Source organism: Chiloscyllium plagiosum, chromosome 6, assembly GCF_004010195.1.
Source record: "Chiloscyllium plagiosum isolate BGI_BamShark_2017 chromosome 6, ASM401019v2, whole genome shotgun sequence".
NCBI classification, from domain to species: domain Eukaryota; kingdom Metazoa; phylum Chordata; class Chondrichthyes; order Orectolobiformes; family Hemiscylliidae; genus Chiloscyllium; species Chiloscyllium plagiosum.
The window spans coordinates 75373579-75391954 of NC_057715.1; the positions used below are offsets into that span (position 1 = coordinate 75373579).

Sequence of the window (18376 nt, forward strand, 5' to 3'; positions counted from 1 at the left end):
TGCTGTTATTTCAGCTTTTCACATTCTGTGCTGGAAAGGTTCAGTAGCATTACAGGAAAATAAATTTCATTTTTAATAAGGACTTAATACCGTTAAGAACAAACCCCATCTTTAATATAGACATTCAATAATTACTCAAAATTCACAAGCAAGTTGAGGGTGAGCTGCCATTTTGATTAAGTTACTAGCAGAATAGTGCAAATCATTCAGCAATTTATGTTGATTTGCATTTATGGACAAATCTCTCCTTTGTCACACTTTAAATGATTTACATACTGATTGCGATATACATGTTAAACTAGCTATTATTTTGCCAGCAAGTTTTGACACATTGCTTTTATGTTGCTCTACAATGTTCACACTGAAGTGAAATGAAGAGAAGGAATACATTAAGTATATTTTATTTTTCCACGACACCCTTGTTTTACCTTGCAATTTAAAGGTATGTGCTCCCCAAGTGGTGACAGTCTGTGATGTCAGATCATTGTTGAATTTTATTATTTTATTGGTTTCGCAATTGCTTCAACCCTTTCAGTAGAAAACTATAAAATATCCTAGTAACAATGGAAGCCGTACCTAAAAATAAAATACTTACTCGTTTCTGCCCCCTCTGGCATTTGAAAAGATGTAACTGGAATTGGTTGATTTCTGATTCTTTTTAGAATAGCAGGTTTATCTAACACTTCCCCTGGGATGCATCCCACTAATTTGCTTGAGACCAGTCTGTATCATGTTCCTATGTGATTATGTTTGCTTTCATTATTCTTTCCAAGCAATCACTCAATTTGTCAACCACAATGCCAACAAACTCATGCAATGAATAATGTCAATGGCAACATTCATAGGGAAAGAAGACTGTATAGTATGTCTTAAAGGAATGTTGCCAATGATTTGTTACTTAAATAGGGAACCTTTGGCACTGACCAAATTACACACAATGTACTAATTCTGTTTCTCCTTTCAGCCCCTCTAACAGAACAATTGAGAGCAGCTCTGGTGTGAGTTGTTGGTTCATTTGATTTTGTGAATTGTAGCCAACCAGCTTTCAGGCTAGATTTCCTGTGGATAGGCAGCTAGTCAAAGGGAGGGGTAGCACTTTACTCAAAATTTGACCATGGTGACCTTATCTGTGATGTATGATGGTATAAGTGACGATTGCAAATTTAATATGGTGATTCTTAATTGCCCTCTGAAATGGCTTAAGATAATCAATTCAAGGGCAATTAGGAATGGGAAATAAATTCTGGACTTGGCAGTGACACCGACATCCCAAGAATTAAAAAAAGTTAAATTTGTGGTTACAGTATGCAACTGATTCACCTTCATTACTCAAGTCATCCAGATATTGATGAATAGCAGTTTTATGATGTTATTCTAATTGTAGAGTCATAGAGATGTACAGTATGGAAACAGACTCTTCGGTCCAACCCGTCCATGCCGATCAGATAGCCCAACCCAATCTAGTCCCACCTGCCAGCACCCGACCCATATCCCTCCAAACCCTTCCTATTCATATACCCATCCAAATGCCTCTTAAATGTTGCAATTGTACCAGTCTCAACCACTTCCTCTGGCAGCTCATTCCATACACGTACCACCCTCTGTGTGAAAAGGTTGCCCTTTAGGTCTCTTTTATGTCTTTCCCTCTGACCACCGTGTGGGCGGCACGGTGGCACAGTGGTTAGCACTGCTGCCTCGCAGCGCCAGAGACCCGGGTTCAATTCCCGACTCAGGCGACTGACTGTGTGGAGTTTGCACGTTCTCCCCGTGTCTGCGTGGGTTTCCTCCGGGTGCTCCGGTTTCCTCCCACAGTCCAAAGATGTGCAGGTTAGGTGAATTGGCCATACTAAAATTGCCCGTAGTGTTAGGCAAGGGGTAAATGTAGGGGTATGGGTGGGTTTCGCTTCGGCGGGTCGGTGTGGACTTGTTGGGCCGAAGGGCCTGTTTCCACACTGTAATCTAATCTAATCTAATCTAATACCAAACGCCTTCTTCACTATCCTTTCTACCCGCGACTCCACTTTCAAGGAGCTATGAACCTGCACTCCAAGGTCTCTTTGTTCAGCAACACTCCCTAGGACCTTACCATGAAGTGTATAAGTCTTGCTAAGATTTGCTTTCCCAAAATGCAGCACCTCGCATTTATCGGAATTAATTATTTATTCTTAATACAGATTGATAACAAAACAATGTTATAAGTAACCTATGATAGATAATATATGGATTGAAACTTTATATAATACACAAATGATGCTCAACCATGTTATACATCTCATTTATTGGAGGTATTAATTGTCCCATTACATTTCCTACACAGCTGCTGGTGCATATGCAAATTGTATGAAGTTACTTTACAAATGGTTGTATTTTTGCAAAATATTTATACATATAGAAATTATGAAGACATCTGCAATGTCAAGATATGGTATAATCCAGTGCAACCAGAAACAACTGCAGTTTTGTAGTTATTATGCTGTACTGCAGTATACATTTATAGATATGGTCCCATATTCATTTTCATTCTACATTCTGGGTGATGATCCTCCAAAATGAGTGAAATAAACTAAATCACTTAAATTGTCACTAATATTTGTGATGCACAATACCAGAAGAACAAGTTAGACAGTTTGTTGCCAGTGCATACTTGAATTCTGAAACATTGAGCATTTATCCTTCAAGCAGTAATTTCAATTCATTTAGCATATAGCATATACTTTATGCATAGAGATTAATAATTAAAGATATGCTGCAGAAAGTAGACAATAACTACATTTCTATCTCTAAAATATGCCATTATTTTGTTGCAAAATCTGTCATTTCATAGAAGGCAAAGGTCACAACAGCACCTTGGAATACATGTCAGGACCAATACCAATCCATTTAAAGAACCATAAAATTCAGAGCTAGAAAGAAAGGACTTCTCTAAGCCACGCGTTCACACAGACGTCCAGGTCACTGTCAGAGAGATGTTCAGTATGGAAGCAGACCCTTTGGTCCAACCTGTCCATGCCGACCAGATATCCCAACCCTGTCTAGTCCCATCTGCCAGCACCCGGCCCATATCCCTCCAAACCTTCCTATTCATATACCCATCCAGATGCCGTTTAAATGTTGCAATTATACTAGCCTCCACCACTCCCTCTGGCAGCTCATTCCACACATGCACCATCCTCTGTGTGAAAATGTTGCCCCTTAGATATCTTTCACATCTTTCCCCTCTCACCCTAAACCTATGCCCTCCAGTTCAGGACTCGTCCACCCCAGCAAAAAGACCTTGTCTATTTATCCTATCCATGCCCCTCATGATTTTATAAACTTCTATAAGGTCACCCCTCAGCCTCCGATGCACCAGGGAAAACAGCCCTAACCTATTCAACCTTTCCCTTTTGCTCAAATCCTCCAACCCTGGCAGCATGCTTCTAAATCTTTTCTGAAGCCTTTCAAGTTTCACAACATCCTTCCGATAGGACCTCCCAACTCCTGTACTCAATTCTCTGACCATTAAAGGAAAGCATACTAAACACCTCCTTCACTATCCTATTTATCTGCGATTCTACTTTCAAGGAGCTATGAACCTGCACTCCAAGGTCTCTTTGTTCAGCAACACTCCCTAGGACCTTACCATTACATGTATGAGTCCTGCTAAGATTTGCTTTCCCAAAATGCAGCACCTCATATTTATCTAAATTAAACTCCATCTGCTACTCCTCAGCCCGTTGGTCCATCTGGTCAAGATCCTGTTGTAATCTGAGGTAACCTTCTTCGCTGTCCATTCCACCTCCAATTTTGGTGTCATCTGCAAACTTACTAACTGTACCTCTTATGCTCACATCCAAATCATTTATATATATTACGAGAAGTAGTGGACCCACCACTGATCCTTGTGGCACACCACTGGTCACAGGCCTCCAAATGGCTATTCTCCCTGTATTCCGTGAGATCTAACCTTGCTAACCAGTCCACCATGGGGAACCTTGTTGAACACCTTACTGAGGTCCATGTAAATCACGTCTACCGCTCTGCCCTTAATCCTCTTTGCTAGGGAGAATTGCTAGCACTGCTCGCGAAGATTCAAACTAGTAAGGTGGCGGGGGTGGGGGGGGGGGGGGGGGGGGGGTCGTTGGGACCTACAGATTTAATGGGGAAAGAGATCAATTGGAGACGGCTACAGTTGTGAAAAGAAGTGAGTCAAACAGGGCAGGCAGGAACAAAGCAGAGAACAAGGAAGGACTGATAAATTAAACTGAATTTATTTCAATGCAAGAAGTCTAACAGGGAAGACAGATGGACCCAGGGCATGGTTAGGAACATGGGACTGGGATATCAAAGCAATTGCGGAAACATGGCTCAGGAATGGACAGGACTGGCAGCTTAATGTTCCAGGATACAAATGCTACAGGAGGGACAGAAAGGGATGCAAGCAAAGAGGGGAAGTGGTATTTTTGATAAGGGATAGCATTACAGCTGTACAGAGGGAGGATATTTCCAGAAATACATCCAGAGAATTTAGTTGGGTGGAACTGAGAAATAAAAAAGGGATGATCACCTTATTGGGATTGTATTATAGATCCCCTAACAGTCAGATGGAAATTGAAGAATAAATTTGTAAGGAGATTTCAGTTATCTGTAAGAATAATAGGATGGTTATGATAGGGGATTTTAACTTTCCAAATATAGATTGGGACTGCTATACTGTTAAGTGTTTAGATGGAAAGGAATTTATTAAGTATGTACAAGAAAATTTTCTGATTCAGTATGTGGATGTATCATCTAGAGAAGATACAAAACTTGACCTACTCTTGGGAAATAAGGCAGAACAGGTAACTGAGGTGTCAGTGAGGGACCACTTTGGGGCAAGCGACCATAATTCTATTGTTTTTAAAATAGTGATGGAAAAGGATAGACCCTGTCTGTGAAGCATAATGCCAACTTGCCTCTCTTAGCACATCATTTGGAATTGCATAGCATGCTAAAGGCACTTCCTGTCTTGCAGCATTTGAAATGGGGTTTAAATATGGCACCCAAAGTATGACTGCCAGAAGGTCATGGTACTGGCAAGCACTTCTGCCTGTGTTGGTTGTAAGATTGCATCTAGTGGTGCCATGGACACTAGATGCATCATTAATGAAGTGAGCAGTTAAGAACAGTGTGAGAGAAGTTGCCATGGAGGGAAACCCTCCATGAAACTGTCTGAAATTGACACAGCCAAAATAGGGGAACATTCAACCCCAAGTCTTCTCATTCCATTTAATTCAATGGTAATCTTCATAGTTCATCTGCTGTTGTTTGGGACTTTGTTTGTACACAGTCAATAACTGAATCATACCTCTCAAGTCTTAAGCCGAACTGCTAGATTCTGGGAGGCAAGTCAATAATTCTTTTTGTGTTCAGGATAATGACCAATGGCTTATGGTCAGTTTCAATTTTGAAAGATAATCCCCATCACATAATTTGAATTTTTCACACATTGATGTAACTGCTAAAGTTCGTTTTTCAATTACAGCAAAATATTATTTTGTCTCTTGGTGATCTGAAGTTATAGTAGACTTGTCTACAATTTCTGTCTTTCTGCACTTGATAAACACAGCCTTAAATCCTGTAGACAATGCATGCATCAGTCAGTAAAGTTGAGCCATAGTTCCCTAACATTTCTGAAGAGATAAGGAGTTATTTGAAATCTTGTCATGTATAAGCATGATATTTCAACACCATGGCTGGCTCTGTCTTAAAAGTTGTCACAAAAGCTCTTTAACCTCTGCCAAATTCAATAGAAACTTACTCACTTGATTGACCGTACTAAGGAATCTTTGACATTCTATGACATTCTTAGGCCATTGAAATGATCATATAGCTTTCATTTTTGTGGATTATTTGTGATTCCAGTGGCTTACGTGATACGTCCAATAAATGGATTGTACATTTTGCAAGTTCACACTTCTCATTCTGCTTCTTATTAAATGCTAGACTTGCATTCTTTGGAAGCCAGCACTTTGGCCATGTTCAGTTTTGTGGATCCATGTATTAGCACAATCTTGCATGTGACGTATTATCATTATCAATGCTTTCTAATGTGTTGGACATCATTCTTTGAACAAGCTCTGGAACTGAAGCTATTTCAAAAGGAAGATGGAATAAATGTAGTTAGAACGTTGGTGACTTCATATCGAGATAATTGTCCAGTTAGCATCGAGTTTGATAAATATTGTATTCTCAGCTGGTGTTGTTTGTTTGTCATCCACTAAAGCCATTAAGTGGATCTCATATTTCACTGCTTTGATTAACTGACCTAAATCCACAGTTTCTAATAGAACAATTTGGTTCTGGGACCATAACCATACCTGAACACCATTCAGTTTTGAAGATGTCATATCAAACCCAAAATGCTAACTCTGTTTCTATCTCCACAGTAGCTACCATTCCTGCTAGGTTTCTCCAGCACTTTATGATTTTATTTCAGATTTCCAGCATCCGCAGTAATTTTGCTTTACCTCAACACCATCCTGTTGGCATGATATTCGATGAGATCACACTTTATTGTAGCATGCTTTTTCTTTTTTCTTTAACGTTGTTCAAGGATTTTTCTTGGCAGTATAAGCAAATTGATTTAGTATCATCTTGTTGAGAGATGTGGTATTTATTCTTTAAGTTGCCTCATCCTGAGAACAATTTTGGGAATACACTTTGAATGTCAGCTATTTGCTGAACAACAGCAATCTCACCAAGGCTTTGGATCAATATCGGTTTTTAGCGTGTCTTTCTGTTTAGAGAAATTACTTTTGTATCTGAGTTTTGCCATGAATTAGCTTTGTACTTTACTGGTATTTCCTCAAGGTTTTGCAATTTTTACAGATGATATTTGCAATTTAATTTGTTTTAGCCATTTAAGTTGATCTGGTATTATTAAAACACTGGCTCTACTTTTTGTTTAAAGTCTGAAAATGTCCATTTACTTATAGTTTAATACTCCAATATTTGTTTTCAGTCTTACAAAAGTTTTCTTCACTATTCTTGTGTCTTTAAGAATTTCTCCTTTTGCTACTTACCAGCATTTTTGAATAATAGTCTGCAGTCATTCTGCTATAATGTGCATCTCGTTAACACAAATTCGTTGTAACACAATTGACGAATTGGTGACATTATTTCTAAAGCGTGAACTTTTAAAACGTGTGTTGGCTGTAGTGTGATTACATCGCCAACACTTTAAGCGCTGTTTCTAAAGCATGATTTTCTATAATGAGGGGTTGCACAAGAATGCAGCCATCACATTATAGAAGAACTACCTGTTTTTTAAAATTATCTATTTTTCCACAACTGTGGGACTCCACTACCCAGCTTGACATTTTTCACATTTGTGTACTTGATCTTGCCACACCAGAAATACTTGATAGTTCTTAATCACACAACACCAGGTTATAGTCCAATTGGAAGCACACTAGCTTTCGAAGCGACGCTCCTTCATCAGGTGATTTTTAACTTTGTACACCCCAGTCCAACACCGGCATCTCCGAATCATTGATAGTTCTTGACACATTTTTCCCTATTTTGGTGGCCTGCAGTTCTCATGTGCAATTTATTAACTGCCTCGTTTGAATTTTTCCAGCTTCCCCTCAAATGTTCTGTTTCTTTAGTTCCATTTGCCTTAATGATTTCTTCTGCTTTCTCTGAGATTAAATATTTTCTAGCTTGTAAGGGGACTGATAAGATCTCATCTGTCACCCCAACCACAATCTGGTGCTGAAACAACCCTTTCTTTTCAACACTTCGTAAGTGCAACTCGTGGTCAGCTTATAATGATAATTAATAATCTTTTCCCCTAGTTGTTGTTTCATTTTATAAAATTCATCTATTTAAAAGTTCAGTTTCAACAAATACCCATAATACCTCTTCAAATGATGCTGCATTCTCAATAATGCACTGTCTTTCAGATACATCATTAGTAATGGTGCCCACTGCAAAAAGTAATGAACTGACCTGATTGTTCAGGCTTTTCTTATCTATCCCAGAAGCAGCTGTGTACCTGATTAACTTTTTCTTCCAGTTTTCCCACTACTGGATCTGATATGGTCCCTCAATGCTCTGGAATGTTTGTGGAATTGGCAGGTTGCCTTCTGTATTTCTCCTGAGCCCTACAGCTGGTTCTTCATTTGCTATTGTTGCTCGGAGTCATTGCCTACTGAATCCATTGCCTCATCTTTATCTAGTTTCCAGCTTATTGCAACTCCTGCAATGTCCCAACTTCCTGGCAAGTCTTTGATTATTTTTCTTTTCTTCTTAATCTTGAGGTCTATTTCAGTAGCTGATTTTATTGCTTCTCTTTGCTTTTTCTGCTGTTATTGTGTTTTGTTGCATGTTTGGGTTTAGAACTACTTAGCTTCCTAAAGTATATTGGCTTGAGTCCATAAACTGTATGAAAGAACTTTTTTTTTACAGCTTGTCTTTAAACGAGGTGAGAGATTCTATTCCCACTAAATCTCACCACTTAAACATGTTACTCTGATATTACTATCCGATCATATGTATTTCTGATGTCAATACTACTATGCATAAAGTGGTGGGTGTTCAGATACAGGATGTAATGGAGTGAAGGGTTGGTGGACATGGTGTTTGGGTGCAGGGAGTGCTGTGGAGAGATTGGAGAGAGGATGGTGCCATGATGCAGGAAAGGAAGAATCTAGCATCCTGGGTGTAGTGTTCTATAAGGTCAGATAATTGTTCAAAGCAAGGATTGAAACAAGGATGATGGGCTTAAAGGATAGGAGTGGTGTTATTTTTGTAGGCATCCTGATGGTTAAATTCAAAGTGCTGGAGAGTAGAGGGAACAGTCACAATTCACAGAAATTCACAAATTCGTAGAAATCTACTGACACAGACGAGGCCATTAAGCCTGTTGTGTCTGTATTGGCTGACAGATAATAAAAGGAAAAAAAGTTTAACAACCCCACTTTGCAGCCCCTCATCCACAGCCCTGCAGGTTAACAGGACTGAGGTCCAGATCCAAGTAAAAAACATGACGGTTTCTCACTCTCCTTATATAATGGGCAGCAAATTCCAGACAATCACCACCATTTGAGTGAAAAAGCTCATTCTAATTTCCCCTCCAAACCTTTTATCAACCACTTAAAGTGGTGCCCTCTAGTAATTGACCTCTCTGCAGGGAGAATGAGCCTTTCCTGTCTGCTTGGTCTGTACCCCTCATTACATGTACATGTCAATTAAATCACCTCTCAGCCTCCTCTATTCTAAGGAAATTACTCCTAGTCAATCTTTCTTCATAGCTGGTAACATTCTTGTAAATCCCCTGTCGGCTCTCTCCAAAGCCTGTATTGCCTCTCTCCTTCCTGTATTGCAATGACTAGAACTATACACAAACTTACAGATGTGACTTAATCAGTGTTTTATACAGTTCCAGTATTACATGCCTGCTTTTGAATTCTATACCTCATCCAATAAAAGAAAGCATTTAATAAGCCTTCTTCACCACTATATCTAGCTGTCCTGCCACTAGAAGGGTCTGTGAACATGCACTCCATGGTGTCTCACCTCTGTCAATATCCTCCCATTTACTGTGCATCCACTAGATATATTTGCTTTTCCTGAGAATGGGCCTCAGACTAAACATCCAGAAAACAAAGATTCTATGCCAGCATGCTCCTATCACATAACACTGGCCCAATAATCAAAATTCATGATGAGCCCCTGGACAATGTGGATCTTTTACTGTATCTCAGAAACCTCCTCTCGGTACCAGCAGATGTTGACAATGAACACTGACTCCACCCTTCAGAACACTGAGAAACACAGTGTTTGAAGTCTGAGACATCAAACCCAGCACCAAGCTCATGGTTCACACATTAGCCATGGCTCCACTCTCTTGTATGCATGGACCATGTACAGCAGACAGAACCTTGGAAGGTTATCACCAACACTGCCTTCACAAAGTCCTGTACATCCATTGGCAGGATAGACGTACCAATGCGAGCATCCTCTCCCAGGTTCATATTTACAGTATTGAGATACATCTTGTGTGTGATCAGCTGTAATGTGTAGGCCACATTGCCCTCATGCCTGACATAAAGCTCCCTAAATAAGTGCTCTGCTCTAAGTTCCACAGCAGCAAATGGTCTTTAGGTGGGCAGAGGAAATGGTACAATGACACCCAGAAAATCTAATTAAATGAAAGCAGCAACCCTACTGCCATGGGAATCACTTGCCCTAGAATACACAAACTGGTGAAGAAGCATCCATGAAGTCTTTGTTCTTGAAAGGAGGCCTGAACAGTTCTCACCCATTAACAACCTTGTCCACCTGACATAGCTCATTCTCACTTTGAACAATTTCTCCATTAACCCATTCCACATTCTCCATGCAAATAGTGTGGCTATGGGTACCTGAATAGGCCACAGTTACTCCTGTCTCTTTCTGGGGTATATAGAAATTCCTTATTCCAATCATGCTCATTGACTCTTCCCACAATACTTTCTCCAGAATGTCAATGACTGTACCAGTGCTGCTTCTTGATCTTGTGTCTTGCTGATTGGATCTTGTGGAGGCTACTGAGGATCTCTTCCAATGGTGAATGAGGTGGAAATGTTAGGGTCAATGGTGGAGGGGCTGTTAACCCTGGAGGTGTCATGCATGGAATTTCAAAGGCCAAGAGCATGAACTCCTCCTCAATTTGGATAAGGTTGTCTTCATGAGTCAAAGGAGCTTTTAGATGAAGGTTCATTGTTTCCCTCTCATCCAGAGACTGCAAACCAAGTCCTTGGCTATAGTAACGGAATGCAACTCTGATTGAATGTTCAATCTGTCTCCCCATGGCAGTTCCCAGATTCTCCATGAGTGAAGCCATGCACTCTAATATTGGACGTATAGCTCAAATCATGATGGTATGGACATCTCCATATCCCACCCAAAACTGCTCTTAATCCCTGGTATGTTTGCAATATTTTCCCCTGGCTCTACTGCATGGTCAACAGGTTTCTTGTAGCCATAACCCGAGGCCTGCCATCAATGTGGGTCTTAAAAAGGTTGTGACCCCAGCTGTCCTCTGACCCCCGGGGACCTGGTTGTTGCATCCTCCTTCAGTTGCTCTGCTCACAAAACTATGCTCCTGAATTTACTTGTACCCTCTCTGTGGATTATGTGGGTGTAGCTGCGCTGAGGAGGTGAATCCTCTAGATAACTCACTTCTTCATTCCGAGAGGTACAGACTTTGGGCTTCTCTCCAGGCTACAAACTGGGACATGAATGATGCAGTGGAGAACAAAAGGAATCACATTTAGAATCATCATAGCTTTAGTGCATCCTATCTCATCACATCCATTCTGCTTGCTATCATACTATTGTCAGGATGTTTGCCTGTTGCTCCTTCCTTTTTACCAGTCCAGCTTTATTGTCGGTGATTGATCATGTTCCATCATCTTCTCATTGGCTGCTGTGAGGAGACTTAGGTCAGGAACTCCTCGTCTTGTGCACCTTCTCTCCCTGGTGTTATGCATCTGCTTAAGTGCAAAGTTAATAATGTATCATGTGACACCTAACACACTTGTTTGCATGCATTCCCATCACACATATGGACCTTCATATGTTGCATCGAAATGCACACACTTCTACATGTGTTTACTTTTATTGTGATATGATACTAAGGCCGATTATGCATTCATTCTTCTGGCACAGTTGACAACTTGCACACGTCCATTGTTGATGTCCATACAAGAGACTCCCATTGAAGTTGCAACACTGAACATGAAAAAATGTATTGCTGAATGCTGGGCTTGGTCAGAGTTGGAGTTCATGTATTTTTCCAAATAATATGAAACTCTCAAGCAGAGGAGTATACTGGCATTGATGCACACCCTCCGTATTTGAACAGGAAGCTCAAAAATAGACAGTCTGCAGTATCATTGACATATGGTGGTAGATTTCACCAATAAAAGCTTCTCCCACTGCTACATCATACATATTTTGCATGCACTTTGCTGGCATTTAGAATATAAATTATAACTGCATGGGCAAGGGCAGAAACAGAAAAAAACTGAAATGGAGCGCAGTTATGGTATGAAATTGGGAATGCTGAGAACTCAACCATTGTTAATGGACAGAAGCCCAACAGAAAAGAAGTCACAATAAATAAACTTTAAGGCCGTGCTTAGGATATCTCAGAAGCCATGGATGCAGCAAAAAGACAAATCACTGATTCCTAACAAGGTGGGCAGATGCCATCAGATCTGGAAGTCTATCAATTTATTCTTGGATAGGTCTGGAAATGCAATGTGCATTTTGAGTATCTCAGAAAAATTTCACACAGTTGGATGGAGAAAAGAAAAACTTGGATTTTCCATCTTTCCATCTTCCACATTCCTATTCTCTTTTTGTTTAAGTTGTCCACCAATTAAATACGAGGCAGATTATGAGAATGATTTAGCATGTTAGAGCTGTTGAAATAAATTGAATTGTATGTCTTTACAAGTTATTAACTAATAAAAAGTAACTTCCAAAATTCCTGTCTGTATTTGCTGGTTGTCTGTCTTACGTAATATTAAAATTGTCATCCTGTTCAACCCTTTATTCTGTCCAGTTTGAACTATGTTTCCACCACTTTAATCAGTTTAATTTCATCCTGATAACAGAACTTACCGGAAATACACAGATCAAATAGCTATTAAAGGCAAAAAGGGAAGTTAATGTTTCAGATGTAAGCTTTCATCAGAACTGAGAATTAACAAACACACTTCTGGCTTGCTGAGCCTTTTTAGTATTCTCTTTTTGTTTAAGTTGTCCACCAATTAAATACGAGGCAGAATATGAGAATGATTTTAGTATGTTAGAGTTGTTGAGATAAATTGAATTGCCTGTCTTTACAAGTTATTAATTAATAAAAAGTAACTTCTTGCGATTTTCTGTTTTTGTTTGAACACGAATAAAGAAAGCCTCAGACTTTCGGGTGACCATCCTCCGAGGTGGACTTCGGGACAGGCAGCAGAGGAAAATGGCCAAGCAGAGGCTGATAGCTAAGTTCGGTACCCATAGGGAGGGCCTCAACCTTGACCTTGGGTTCATGTCACATTACAGGTGATCACCATTGCACTACACACACACACAGATATTCCTACACACAGACGCGCACACAGACCCTTATAGACACACACACTCCCACACTCACACATGCACCCCCTCACAGACTTCACACACTCTGCACTCACGACACACACACACTTTCTCACACTCACAACCCCCACCCCAGACAGACACACACACACAGACAGACAAAGACCCACATGCACACATATATTTTGTGTGGTGGATTTTTTTGGTACTTTCAGAGTTACATTGCACTTTGCTCAAAAACCACATACATTCATGTAGAACTCTGAGCTCAAAAACTGCATGAATACTTGCAGAGTTACATTGCACTTTGCTCAAAAACTGCATGATTTTATGTAAAACTCTGTTATCTCACTTTTTAGATTAGAATCAATCTAAACATCAGGTCATAGAGAACACAGGGGGCTATCACCATTGTTAACAGCTAACCCGAGAATGCAATTTTTAAAAAACGGTTTTGTGATTTACACATGAAAGAAGTGAAACTATCACTGTATTCTAACAGATGAAAGGCTTAACAGACAATCAATTTTTCGATGTATAATTTCAGTTAGATCACACTGCAAATTTTTGCTATAAATTCTGTGTTAAGATCGAGTCCTCCACTATCACCTGATGAAGGAGCGTCGCTCCGAAAGCTAGTGTGCTTCCAATTAAACCTGTTGGACTATAACCTGGTGTTGTGTGATTTTTAACTTTGTACACCCCAGTCCAACACCGGCATCTCCAAATCGTAAGAAGAGCCGTGTGGGATTGGCTAGATACAAAAAAAACGGGAGATGCTGGAATCCAAAGTAGGTTTGCACCCGAAACGTTGACTTCTCCACGTCCTGATGCTGCCTGTCTTGCTATGCGGGGTTGGATACCTTAGATTGATAGGTTGTGGTAGACATCGAGGGCCGGGAACAGTTTAATCCGTTATAGACTTGCCACATGTTTATGTGGATGTTGTACCTCCTCATGCCAAGTAGTCAGTTCTCCCTTTTTTAAATGGAAATGTGGATCGTTTGTGGAGTTTGGTTTAATGATGTGCTCATTCGACTTGTAGGTTAAAAATTAGTACCACAGCAATTTGTTTCGCTAAAAAATATGACAAATAAAAAGAACACATAAACGACAAGCTAAGTTATTGAGTAACTAACGGAAGGGATTGCACACTGTTCCTGTCGTGGCTGCAGATGGCAGTAGCCGCGGGACACGGAGTAGATTGTTCAAATAAAGAACTGTTTAAGCACGCGCTCCGGATCTGACCGGAGCAGGCCGGGTCTGGGGCCAGGGCGGCTGCTGCATCGATCAACGGCACGGCTGCGAGGAAGAGATGGAGGAGGAGGAAAATGCTTCAGGGTCCGTCCGCTGGAAAGCCCATCATCAGTGTCCGAAGTCGGCCTCTCGCTCGGGGCCGTCAGTGTGATTCAGCGGCCGGAGTGAACGTGAAACACCAGCTGGCTCGCCCCGGTAGTTGTACCGAGTGAGTTCGGTGTGGGCACTTTGCCGACATTGTGAGTATAAAGTGTCCGCCTTTGTGTTTCTCTGTGGCCGGGTTGTTCCTGTAAGAAATGGGGGTGATATTCCGCTTACTCCAACACTAGGCCTCTAGTATGATTAAGAGGATCGCTGGCCATTCGCTTCAAAACATTGTTTGTGAACATTCATGTAGGTGATATAATATTCCGCATTTATTCTCGAAGTGTTTGGGCGATTAACTTTTTAAAATATAATTATAGACCTCAAATGCACGAGTTTATATTTTACTGTTAATGCAGTGCCTTAGTTGGCATTTTGGGCAAGATCTACTTTTTGTTGTTGAAGATTCACCGTTTGAGTCATACAGCAAGGAACCAGGCCTTTCGGGTCCAACTTGTCCACGCCAATCATGTTCCTAAACTAAACTAGTCTCACTTGTCTACGCTTGGCCCATATCCCTCCAAACCTTTCCTGTTCATGTACTTATCCAATTGTCTTTTTAATGTTCTAACTGTACATGCATTCACTACTTTCATTGGCAGTTCATTCCACACAAAACAATTAAGTTGACCCTCGTCCTTGTTAAATCTTTCTCCTCTCTCCTTAAAAACATACCTACTAGTTTTGATCTCCCCTCCCAAGGGGAAAAACATTCTCGTCATTCAATTTTTCTATGCCTCTCCTGATTTTATTAACCTCAATAAGGTTGCCCCTCAACCTTTTACACTCTAGTAAAACAAGTTCCAGTCTATTTTCATATCTCATACCCTCTATTCCCAACAATATCCTGGTAAATCTTTTCTGATCCCTCACCAGTTTAATAATATCCTTCCTATAACAGGATGACCAGAACTATGCACAGTACTCCGGAAAAAGTCTCGCCAATGTCCTGTGTAACCTCACCTTGATGTCCCAACTCCTATATTCAAAGGTCTGCACAATGAAGGCAAGCATGTTAAACACTGCCTTAAACACCCTGTGATGTGACTTTCAAAGAATTACATACCTGAACCCTTAGGTCTCTGTTCAACAACACTACTCAAGGCCCTACCATTAGTTGTACAAGTCCTGTCCTTGTTTGGATTACCAAAATGCAATATCTTGCATTTATCCAAATTAAACTTCATCTGTCACTCCTTAGCCCATTGACCTAATTGATCAAGATCTCTGAAAGTTTGGATAACCTTCTTCACTGTCCACTACACCACCAATTTTGGTGTCATCTGCAAATTTACTAACCATGCCTCCTATATTCTCATCCAAATCATTTATATGAATGACCGAAGTGGACCCAGTACCAATCCCTGTGGAACACCACTGGTCACAGACCTCCAGTATGAAAAACAAGCCTCCACCACCTCAGTCCTACTATAATGCCAATTTTGTATCCAATCAGCAAGCACTCTCTGAATTCCACGAGATCTAACTTTACTAATTAGTCTACCATGTGAAACCTTTGCCAAAGGCTTTACTAAAGTCCAAGTAAACCGTATCTAATGCGCTGCCCTCAATCTTTTTGGTTACTTCATTAAAAAAACCTCAATCAAACTTGAGACATGATTTTCCTCGCACATATTGACTATCCCTAATCAAATCGTTGCCTGTCCAAATGCATGTAAAAAATATTATCTTTCAGAATCATCTCCAACAACTTATCCACCACTGATGCTCCCAGATCTATAGTTTTTAGATTCTACTTACAGCCTTCGGATGTACAGGAAATTGTTCTTGCTTTTAAGGTGTGTGTTTGGTGAATGTTTCTTAACAGGTTTACTTTGTTAAAGTAGACCTTTTGCCCTCAAATTGTAAAGAGAATTGTGTGACATGCTCCTTTTTTTTTAAAATTCACATTGCCTTCAACTCAAAAGCTATCTTAAAATGTGAATTATTACTAGTTTGGAATATATATTTATTTTATGTGTGGATTTGTCAAGCACCAACATTTACAAATCTTTACTTGTGATACACTCATAAATGTATCTGTTTTCTCACCCGGTCATAGTGTGCCTTTTGTCTGTTACTCCACTTTAGAGCTTGTGAGTCTTTTGTTACAGCTTTAAGGGAGCCCAGTACTTTTTTCCATTCCTAAAGTTGTGCCTGATGCAGATGCAGAAGTGCACTATCATAAAACATTGTTGACAGTCTGGAAACTTGCTCCATGCCATCTTGAACATCAATCAAATGCATTTTTTCAAACACTGCTGCTTCTTGAATGTCCAAAATCTGGTGCTATTGTTAGCCTGTGGTTCATAGTCTCCTTTTTTTGATTATTCTAAGCTGGCTACTGAACTAGACCTTGCTGCTATGGTTTGGCACTGACTCTACAATTGCGCTGATGCTAAACCCTGAACTAAATTGGATTCTGCCATAACATATTTTGCCAAGGCTTCAGCCTTCAAAATAAGGATCTTGGATACTGCTTATCCTTCCTTGTATCAGTCCCTAATTTAAGACCATTAATCTGTAAAGGACTTCTGAGTACTCATTTCGATGTTATTTGAGCTCCATTTTGCCTTCCCACTATTTTTGGGCCCTGTTCAGTTTGTCCCTCTACCTTCCAAACAGCCACAATTTTACCATCCACAATCCTTTTTTCACTTAATATTTATTCAAATATTATTTAAGTAGTTGTGTACATAGCCTTAATAGTCTTAATTAATTATAAAGAGTCCATCAATGCTCACAGTTGTAACTATCATTTCTTTACTTAAATTAATTATTGGAGAAACATGAGCGATTAAAAGTCATTAATTCCAGAAGACATCCTAGGGTACTAGGTTTACATCCTAGGGTACGAAAAGAGAATAACTGTACTTATGGTTGATGGAATTATGATATTTTTCAAGATTCCTTAGATTCTAACTGGTTCCAGCAGATTGAAAGTTAGAAAATGTATCACTTCTGTTCAAGAAAGGAGAGAGAGAAAACAGGGAGCTATATGCCAGCCAGCCTTTCACTGGTTATCAATAAAATTCTATAACTTATTATTAAAGAAGCCTTAACAATGCAGTTAGAAAAGCATAATAAATCATGTTGATGATGTGACTCATTATTTGAAAAGGAAATACTGTAGTTAAAAATCACACAACACCAGGTTTTAGTCCAACAGGTTTAATTGGAAGTACTCTGTGTCGATATGTGCGATCTTCTTGGAGACCCTTTCCATTTTAAGCCGGCAGTTAGTAGTGTCGATAGTAGTCATGATTTAATTGGAAGTGTCGATATGTGCTTCCACAGAGTGCTTCCAATTAAACCTGTTGGACTATAACCTGGTGTTGTGTGATTTTTTAACTTTGTACACCCCAGTCCAACACCGGCATCTCCAAGTACTGTAGTGTTTGACATATACATTTTTTGAGGATGTAATTGGTTGATGGATAAAATGGAATTAGTAAATGCAATATACAAACTACGTTTAGAGTGCTCAGACCTGTGATATATACATCTTGCACTATCTGGGAAATCCTAGATACAGTCTGGGTGACTGTGTGCAGGAGGTGCTTCTGGCTGGAGCAGCTTAAACTCTGGTTTGTTGGAATGGTGTGGCAGCTGAGGGCACTACAGTGCATTCATGAGGCTAAGAAATTTGTGAATAGCAGGTTTCAGGATGTGGTCATCCTACAGCTTAAGGAAGTGTAGTCAGAGAGGGAATGGGTGATGGTGAGAAGCAGAGGAAGGGGAACCAGGCAGGTAGGTGAGGGAATCACCAGAGTGCACCTCTCTTGCACACCATATTTCAGTCTTGGAAAACAGTGAGAGTGACAGTTCCACTGTGGATGGCAGCCAGAACCAAAGTCATGGCACTGCG

The 18376-nt window shown here is 40.1% G+C and overlaps 1 protein-coding gene across 1 annotated transcript in view; it reads left to right on the top strand.

Moving 5' to 3' along the window:
- The first annotated feature begins 13790 nt into the window (after positions 1-13790).
- Positions 13791-18376, top strand: part of LOC122550718 (probable ribonuclease ZC3H12C) — a 76933-nt gene continuing 72347 nt past the window's right edge. Inside the window, exon 1 of the mRNA XM_043691864.1 lies at positions 13791-14603. The gene's annotated coding sequence lies outside the window, so the exon portion shown is untranslated. The remainder of the gene's footprint in view (positions 14604-18376) is intronic.